Raw genomic sequence first — 10,306 nt, 5'->3', positions numbered from 1 at the left:
CAGGAATCTGCATGTGGAGCAAGCAGCCTGGGTCATTGTGAGACAGATGGCGTAGGAACCAGATCTGGAGAAACACTGAATCAGACTCCAGGCAACTTCAGCGCAAGCAAAGTGTCTTGGTCCCCAGAATGTCCCTAGTGTGTAACACAGGGCCAGGCACAAGGTAGGTCACCTTTCAAGCTCCAATCCTTTGTCCTTCCTCTCCTCTACCTGCCTCATCCACATAATAACAATGACTACTATTTATAGGGTAGCAAAAACTATTCTCAGATAGGCAAACAAACAAATAAGAGTGATTGTCCTTCAGTGATTCTCCATTGTCCGCAGCTTCAAGTCTAAGCTCCCTAGCAGACCAGAGATTTGAATCCAGCAATGGAGCTGCTGTGAGTTTGAGCAGTTTGCTTGGCTTCCTCATCTGAAAAATGAAGCTAATAGGTGTCCTAACCTCATGAGGTTGCTCTTATGAATAAGTGAAATACTGAGCTTAAAACGGGGCTCAGTCAGTTGAGCATCTGACTTCGGCTCAGGTCATAATCTTGGGGTTTGTGAGTTCGAGGCCCACATTGAGCTGTCTGCTGTCAGCAAGAAGCCTGCTTGGGATCCTTTGTCCTCCTCTCTCTCTGACCTCCCCTGTGCCTGGGTGGCTCAGTCAATTGAGCAAATGACTCTCCATTTGGGCTCAGGTCATGATCCCAGGGTCCTTAGATTGAGCCCCGCCTCCGGCTCTGTGTTGAGCATGGAGCCTGCTTGGGATTTTCTCTCTCTCTCTCTCTCTCTCTCTGCTCCTCCCCCATTGACACACGCTCTCTCACTCTCTCTCTAAACATTAAAAAAAAAAAAACAAACATGCAAAACAACCATCTTTTTTGTGTGGCTAAATAGATATGTACTAGAAGCAATTAAACACACACATTGAGTTAATAAATTGATAAGCCCCAAATTCAAAATGGCAGTGACCTAGAAGCATAGATAGGAATGGAATTAGAGAGTTTCACAGAGACATTGAACTGTGTTCTTAACACTTCATTTCTTAAAGAACAAAAGAGCTGAAGCAAATACAGGAAAATAGGAAGATATGACTTAAGATGGGTAAAGAGTACATAGAGGTATATTATTGTATTTTTGTGTATGCCGTATAATTTTTTAAAGGCTTCAATAAGAACAGATAGAGTAGGGACTTTGGGGTCCAGAAGCACCCTAAATCTCTGGGGTCATTTCACCGCCATCTGTGATGGTGGTCGCCCTCCTCAAGCCTCTTAGCTGTCCTGGAGGTGGGCGGGGGGTGCGGGCCTCCCCTTACACAGCGTCACAGGGACTGACCCACGCCTGCGGACGCCCGCAGCTCTGAAATCCAGCAAGCCCCGGGCACTGGCATGACCGGGTCTGCCACTCCCCCGCTGGCGGGAACGCCTGCCCGCAGGTGCCACCAAGCCTAGAGTCCGAGTAGGAGGGAGGTCCCCCTCCCGGGAGCTGGACCCAGCCGGGAGCCTCTGCTGCGTGACCTCCGCTCCGCCCAGCTCTAGCCCAACCCGAGGGAGCTCTGGTGGGACACTTGCGGACACCAGTCCGGGGCGGCACCCGGTCCTGGCGAACCCTGTCGGGGCCCAGCATGCCCTGCGCTGAGCCCGCGGTCCCCGCCTCCGCGTTAGGAGCGTCAGCGGGAGCTGAGAGGGGTGTGCACAGGCCGCTGCAGATTCCCATTCCAAAAAGTTCAACTCGGCTTTCCCCTAGCGTAAGGGCTTGTAAACCACCTGAACGCCACCAGTGCCACAGATCTGTACTCACGCACGTGAAAAGGTCCACGTGGTATCACGTCATAAGATGCAGATGATGGGCCGGCGGGGGGCGGGGGGAGCGGGTTACACAAGGGTGTGTATAAATATAATCTCATTTTTAGCGTGTGCTTAGAAAAAAAAAAAGCCAGAAATGAGTATCTATGTAAAGTGGGATTAAGAATGATTTTTTTTATTCCTGGCTCTATTTTCTAAATGTTCTATGTTTTAATTGGCTTTTAAAACGAATGTAAGAGTGGGAAAATAGTTCTTCCTTATTCTTCTAGGTTCTTGGTTGAGACCCCACCCATAATAAAAAGATTAACAGGAGAAAAAGAAATTCCCACAAAGATATGGGACTCAAAGGCAACCACCGCGGTTGAGGCTTGTATATATACCTTCCCGATCTAAGGAAAAGGATAGGGATCTGGGATTTGAGAGGGGGGGATGGGGGAAAGCAATTCGCAGGAAGGTGAGAAGAGCAAATGTTTGGTAAACAAACGTTTGCCCTGCCCTGCAGGTAAGTCTCTCAGTTGAAAATGTGATCTCAGGTAATAGCCCTGTTCCTGTTTAGAGGCCCCCCTTTCTAAATTCTTTTAGGCCTTTAAGGGGAGATAAAAAGCTTTTCTTTAGTCTGCTGGGTCTTGATTGCCTTCAGCGTAAAATAATCCACATGCCACAGTGGCCATTTTGGGTGGCCTATTCTACCACTGCTTTGTTAGATTTAAAAAAAAAAAAAAAAAAAAAAAAAAAAAAAAATTACCCAGGTTCAAAAATTCACCAAGTACAAAAAAGTACTCAAAACATAAGTCCTTCTCTCATCTCAGTCCCCTTAATCCTCCTCTGCCACAGCAGGACTTTTGTATTCAGAACCAATTTTTATAATCAGAAACAAAGGGCCATTTGGAACGAATGAAGTATTTGTTTCTGGGTTTGCAGCTCCCATTTAGAGACTGGGGAGAGTCTTAGGGCAGGGTAAGAAGTCGAGCTTTGCGTTCAGACAGGGTCTTGAACCTCAGCTCTGTGACCAGTGCATTCTTGAGCAAGTCACCAAGCATTTCTAATGCTGCTTTCTCATCTTTGAAACGAAGATAACCACCCATCCCACCATTTTATTGTAAAGATAAGATGAGATCATATGTGTAAAGCTCTTGGTGCCATTGCACAGGTATAAATGCCCAGTAACTGCCAGCCTCAGTCATTATAGTAATTATGTGCCACATCAATCTGTGAGATAGGGAAACTGAAAGAGTGGATAAAAAACCTGGTTTTTGTTCCTTTCTCTGCTTCTATTTTTGCTAGGATCTACATCCCCACTTTACGCATGTTTCAGGAGGTAAATAGTTATGTCCTCCTTGTAAGGGACAAGGAGTTAATGATTTTTTTAAGAAATAAATAACATGTAAGGAAGGACCAGGTGAAAATGAGCAGAGGAAGCTATCATATGTGTATTCCAGACCGCCACCGGAGCTAGACATCTCCATGCCAACACCCCTGGGCACCAAGGAGTATAACACCTGGGTCCTGGTCTTTGTTCGGACGGGTTCCTAGATGCCTGAGAGGACAGGTACACCATGCTATCATCCTCAGTAAAAACCCCGAGACCCGGAACAAAGACCAGGCTCCCTCCTTTCCTTTCTGAGTCTCCCAGACACTGTCTGTGCCTGCCTTCTCTCTATACCTACAATACACTCTGCTTTCACCTCCTGCTGGCTCGCGCTTGATTTGTATCCTGTGCACAGCCAGGCACCCTCTTGGCTGGTCCTCGGGGACCCCCCTCTGGGTCCACCTGGCCTGCGGCATCATTTGCACTTAGTTAAGTCTTCAGAAACGGACAGATAGACCATTTGTTTGGCAGGGAATAGTGTCTGAGATTAAAAACAGCTGGAAAAAAAATTTCCCTTGAAGGTGACCATGGGCTTCAAGGAACCACAAACTCCTTTGTAGCTTGGCAGCTGATGGGTGGGGTAAAGGGTTCACTATGGGGGGAGGAAGGCTGAGACCAGGCTCTGTAGCTAAAACAGGCCCCATCAGGCTAGGGGCAAACCCAAATTTGTATGCTCTGAAAAGTCTCAGAGAAAGCAAGCAACCAACCAGAGGAAAATAAAGAACTAGATGCAGGAGTGAGGAAATTAATATGCATTTGTCCTTTGTGCTGAACTCAGTGTCCCCATCTTCTGTGAGTGAGCAATTCCCTGCATGCACAGACTAATACTTTAGGGCACAGAACACAGAGATTGGGAGTGGGGTAAGGGCATGGTGGGGCCAGGTAAGGGACCGAGGTTTATTGAGCCCTGACCATACTAAGGCAATTTTTTTTAATGTTTATTCATTTCTGAGAGAGAGTGTGTGAACGAGGGAAGGGCAGAGAGAGAGGGGGACAGAGGATCCGAAGTGGGCTCTGTTGTGACAGCAGTGAGACTGATGTGGGTCTCGAACTCACGAACCGTGAGATCGTGACCTGAGCTGAAGTCAGATGTTCAACGGACTGAGCCACCCAGGCGCCCTGTGAGGCAACTTATACGCATTTTTTCCATTGAATATTCATTACTTTGTGAGCTAGATGTCACAGCCTCATTTGCAAATGAAACATTCAGGATTAGGGAAGTTAATGACTTGATTAAAGTCACACAATTCCTAAGTGATGAAGCTGGCAGCCGTTCCTGCTACATCATACTGCCTTGTCAACTTCCATGATTTCATGGAGGGATGGCTTACTGTAGTGGATAAGCAAGGACTCTCACTTCAGAAAAATGGGATTCAATTCAGGAGACTTTTTGTGTGGACCAGGGCAAATCATGTGATATCTCTGGAGCCTGGTTTTCTTTTCTGCAAAATGGTGATCATGACACCTGTAACACTCACTGAGTGGTTGGATAGATCAAATGAGTCTGACAGTGCTGCTTAAACTTGAAAGAGCTATGTGAATATTAGTGCTTGTCATTAGGCGCCAGACTTATAGGAAGTCTCTATGAAGGAGACTATGTCCAGGAAGGTACCAGATGCACGGTAGGCCGTCCCTCTGCATGAGCTTGGAGAGATGAGATGGAGGGAGTGGCTTGGCTTGCCCAGAACAGGAGGACTTTGCACAGTATTTGGTACTTTCAAGGAGATCAGTGAACATAAACTGAAATTAATCCAAGCACGGCATGGGAAGTGGTTTGGGTGAAAATGGATTCTTTCATTAAATATTTGTTACTCACTCTGTGCAAGGCCCAGAGCTGAGATCTGGGGAGATTAAGGAGAATAAAACAGGTCCTTTATAACATGAGATAGAAAGTGCTAAATACCACTAGAGAAGTCCTCTGGAGCTGTTGGGAAAACAGACATGAACGACCCAGATGGACCCTTGCTCAAAGAGCTCCTACCTCGGTGAGGCATACTGCATCCTGGGCCCAGTAATCAGGTTCATCAGAGTAGGGCACAGCTATGGGTGGTCAGAGGGGGAGGGAAGACTCCTGCCTGGGGGCAAGAGGCTGAGGGATAGGGAAGGCGGGAAGGGGTGGGTGGGAGATTAAGGTCCTTAGTTCTTTGTTCTAACTCAGTGGTGGTCGACATTAATTTGAACAGTGGACAATGGTGGGTTTCAGGGATAGGGAGGAGGGGACAGGGAGGAATGAGGTTGGGAGGGAGGGGCTAGTGGTATGCTGGGAAGAACGGGATATTGGGGTGGGGGAAATGGGGGTAGGAATTGTCCAAAGAGGAACTCTTTGCTTAGAGAATGGGTCAGAGGCTGAGTTTCTCTTCTCACAGACCCCTTCATGACATGGGGAGATTCAATGTATAAAATCTTGCACTTCTTATTAGATTCATATCCTTAGTCATTTAAGTTTTCTGAACCTCAAGTACTTTATAAAATGAGGCCATTTATTTGTATTTCATGTGATTGTCGTAAAGAATGAATTAGACCAATTCTATAGCATCTGTGCCCTAGGAGACATATCCAGGAATGTTCTAGCAGCACTATGTTTAGTAGAAAACACTGGAACCATCTTAAGTGTGTCCCTCAGTTCAATGAATAAACAAATTATAATGTATTCATAAAACAGATTACTATACAGCCAAGAAAACGAATGAATTAGAACTTTGCGCATCAACAAGAATGAATCTCGGGAATACAATGTTGAATGAAAAACATAAGTTACAGAAAAATACATATACTCTAATTCCTTTTATTTAAAATTTAAAAACATGCAAAACTAAAGAAAATACTCTTTGAGGATACAAATACATAACTATAAAGAAAAGTGAGAGAGAAAGTCAGAAAATTTAGGAGTGCTATTATCTCTGGCATGAGAAGGAGGGCGATGGGATGAGAGAGGAGCACTAAGGTTTCCAAGGTAAAAGTAATATTCATTTTTAAAAATTGGTTTTAGGCGCAGGAGTTTTGTTGTATCTTTGTTTTTTTAATGCCTTATGCATATTTTGTAAGTATTCTTTTTTACCTGCTTAATATTAATACAAAAAATTTTAAAAACCTGCCCCATCTTTTAAAAAAAAAATTTAAATCCAAGTTAGTGTAATAATACTTTCAAGAATAGAATTTAGTGATTCATCGCTTACAAAGAATACCCAGTGCTTATCCCAACAAGTGTCCTCTGTTATGTCCATCCCCCCACCCAATACCCTTCCAGCCACCCTCAGTTTGTTCTCTGTATTTAAGAGTCTCTAATGATTTGTCTCTCTCTCTGTTTTTATATTTTTTTTGCTTCCCTTCCCTTATGTTCATCTGTTTTGTATCTTAAACTCCCCATATGAGTGAAGTCATATATTTGTCTTTCTCTGACTAATTTCGCTTAGCATAATACCTTCTAGTTCCATCCTCGTTTTTGCAAATGGCAAGATTTCATTATTTTTGATTGCCGAGTAATATTCCATTGTGTATATATGCCACATCTTCTTTATCCATTCATCTGTCAGTGGACATGTGGGCTCTTTCCATACTTTGGCTATTGTCAACAGCCCTGCTATAAACATTGGGGTGCATGTGTTCCTTCGAATCAGCACTGTTGTATCCTTTGGATAAATACCCGATAGTGCAATTGCTGGATCATAGGGTAGTTCTACTTTTAATTTTTTGAGAAATCTCCATACCATTTTCCGGAATGGCTGCCCCAGTTTGCATTCCCCCCAGCAGTGCAAAAGGATTCCTCTTTCTTTGCATCCTCACCAACATCCGTTGCTGCCTGGGTTGTTGATGTTAGCCATTCTGACAGGTGTGAGGTGATATCTCATTGTGGTTTTGATTTGTATTTCCCTGATGATGAGTGATGTTGAGCATTTTTTCGTGTGTCTGTTAACCATCTAAACCTGCCCCGTCTAATACCAACTGCTGTAAATTACGTAATAGTTTTAAAAGGAAACAAGCCAGGGTGCCTGGGTGGCTCAGGCTGTTAAGCATCCAACTCTTGGTTTTGGCTCAGGTCATGATCTCAGGTCCTGAGATGGAGCCCGCATCAGGCTCAGCGCTAACCATGGAGCCCACTCTTCCTCTGCCCCTCCCCCACTCATAAGTGTGTGTGTGTGTGTGTGTGTGTGTGTGTGTGTGCGCGCGCGCGCGCGCGCGCGGGCGCACGCGTGTTTTCTCTCTCTCTCTCTCAAGAAAAGCAAACAAACAAAAAAAGGGAAACAAGCAAATTTAGGGAATTAGCTTTGAACGATTTGGCTTATTGTGAATCAGCTTCTGGCTTATTAGCCATTTGGCAAAGTGATGGTTTGAGGAATTACTCATTTGGGCAGCTGGCTTTCTGTGATGTGCTTGTTGGAAAACTGGCCTGGAGTCTGGTGTTGAGTAAGATCAGGGCTATTAGAAGGAAGCAAGGTGGCCAAGCCCGGGGGAGGGATCCTAACCCCGCCTAGAGGAGGAGGGGAGGTTTGTTTGAGGCCTGGCTGAGTCCTGAAGAATGAGTAAGCCCTAACCAGTTCTGTCAACTCTGCCCCTTAACAGCTCTCGGAAATGCCTACTTCTCTCCACCCCCACAGCCAGCTCCCAGGTCCAGGCTCCTGGCATCTTGCCCCGGACCACTGCTGTAGAGGCCTCCTGACTAGTGTCCTGGCATCCACTCTGACCCCCTTCAGTGTGCCACACCAGAGCCAGAGGGAAATTTCTCATGCATAAATCTGATTTATCCTCCCTGCTTGACACCGTTCGATGGCTTTTCATGGCCCATAGGATAATAGTCAGAATTAATGTCCTCGCTTATTGGGACAATTAAAGGAGTTACCACGTGCAAAACATCTAGAAGAGCGCCTGGCACATGGTGAGTGCCACACGGATGTTAGCTCTCACTACAGTTACGAGGCTGCGCCCCTCCCCCTCCCTCCACCTTGCACGAGGTGTCCAGTTTCACCTGGGATCTTTCCCCTGATCACCAGGTGCTCCTCACTTGTCTTCCAGCCATTCCTCGAATGCACCATGTCCCTTCTTCCTTCAGGAAGTAGCTCTTTGAGACTTAGCCATGCGGTGACTTACCTGAAACACACTGCCTGCTTCCACAGACGAGGTGCTTCTCCAGGGCAGGGACAGTTTCATTTCTCTCTCTGTCCTCAGTGCCAAGCACAAAGCGAGCATCAGCAAACCTTGTTAAATAAAAGAATGAAAAAAGAAAAGGGAAGGGAAGGGATAGGAAGGGAAGGGAAGGGAAGGGAAGGGAAGGGAAGGGAAGGGAAGGGAAGGGAAGGGGAAAAGAAAAGAATGGATACTTTGAGGCTCTGAACAGCTGCCACCCTTATGATAACAGAGCTGATTTCGCGCTGTGCTGGGCTGTCCACAGCCTGTATGACCCGTTCGCTGGCCCAACATTTTGGGGGCTGCGGGGAAATTTTCTGAGGACTTTGCCCCTGGGAACCACTCAACCGAAGCCTGAGCAGGGGCCCCAGGATAGCCAAAGCGGAAGCATCTTTTTGCTATTGATCAGCAAGTTTCCAAAATAAGATGCCCTGCCAGCCTTTGGTCAGACCTCGGAAGTTGTCCCACTCCATTCCACACTTGCCTTCCTCAGTCCTCAGAAATGGACCGGTAGACCATTTGTGCCCGCAGTGTGGCTCAGTCACGGCCCCCCACCCCTCAATTCGTGAACACCGTGTGAGCACTCAGTGAGGAGGGGCACTTGGAGAAAAGAGCCAGGAGCAGCTTGGAGCTCAGGGCTCCAGGTGAGGAAACAAGGCGGGTACGAGCACCGTTCACATCAACGTAGAGGGAATGTCTGGCACACAGAGAATGCCCAGCATTTGTAGGGCAAATGTATGGTGGGTGCGGGGGTGGGGGTGCTCATACATCGGCTGTCTCTTCTCAGATGAAGCTTTCAGCAGAACTGGGTTTTGAGGCATGCATGGGCAGCTGTTATCACATGATGGGGATGTGGAGGAGAGGTGGGGTGTCGTTTGAAGAAGAGGGAACAGCATATGCGAAGACACGGAGGCCGGAAGCAGCACAGGGTTGCCACGGTATTACAAGCAGGTCTGGAGGAACATGGGGAAATGGGGTGGGGGAAAAGCAGGGTGCGCGAGCAGGAGATTGGGCTGAAGAGGAAGGCGGCTTTATCCCATGGCAGTGGGGAGCTCATCAAAGGTTTTCAGCAGGGGAAAGGCATGATGATATTTTCTTTTTAGGAAGGTCACTCTGGTAGTCTGTGTGGGGCTGAGAAGGACAGAAGGGAGACAGCCAGGGGGCTGGAGGCTGTCCTAATGGTCCAAGTGAGAGGTGGTTCAGCCTGACTTAGGGCAGCGGCAGGGTTGAGGACAAGAGACTGATTCTAGACACCTTTGCGCCCTAGAACGGACCAGGCTAGGTGACTCATCTGTCAAGTATGTATTACGCTCCTTCTTCATGTTTAAGAAAACATGTACGTGTGTGAGAGAGGAGAGGTACAGAGATAGAGGAGACCCGTCCCTACCCTTACAGGGGGAGGCCGACACACATCTGTTCACCGTGTGGACGGAGTGCCTGCTTGGCTCGTGCACACAGAGGAACACAACAGAAGGTCCGCAGAAGCCAACTGTGCCAGGAGCAGTCCCATGAAGTGCCGTAGACAGAGGTGCCAGAGGGACAATCCTAGCTTGCGGAACTCTGTGAGGCCAGATGGAGGGGCGGCATTTATTGGGACCTTGGGATGTGGCAAGGGCAGCCAGGGGGAACCCGTGATGCTTTGAAAGGCCACTCCAGGCAGAGGGAAGAGTCTGAGCGAGGGCACAGCGATGTCAAGTCCCAAGGAACGGGGATTCAGTCTGGTGTCCGTGTGTGTGTGTGTGTGTGTGTGTGTGTGTGTGTGTGTGTATGATTAGAGAAGGAGAGAGAGAGGATATGGCCAGGGCAGCTAGGGGTAGACGGTGGTGAGCCTCAAACACCAGCCTAAGGAGCAGGGGTGGGTTGGGTCAGCCCTAGAAAATCACAAAGTCTTCTGTGCAAGGCAAGGGACATGGTCTGAGCTGTGCTTCAGAAAGGTGAATCTGGTACCGTGTTCAGCACAGCTGAAGGGACAAGCCCTTCCCAGCGTGGGGAAATAGGTAGGTGGTCGTTGGCATAGCCATTGTGA

Source organism: Panthera onca, chromosome D1, assembly GCF_046562875.1.
Source record: "Panthera onca isolate mPanOnc1 chromosome D1, mPanOnc1 haplotype 2, whole genome shotgun sequence".
In the NCBI taxonomy this organism is placed as follows: Eukaryota; Metazoa; Chordata; class Mammalia; order Carnivora; family Felidae; genus Panthera; species Panthera onca.
This window is presented reverse-complemented; position numbering follows the sequence as displayed.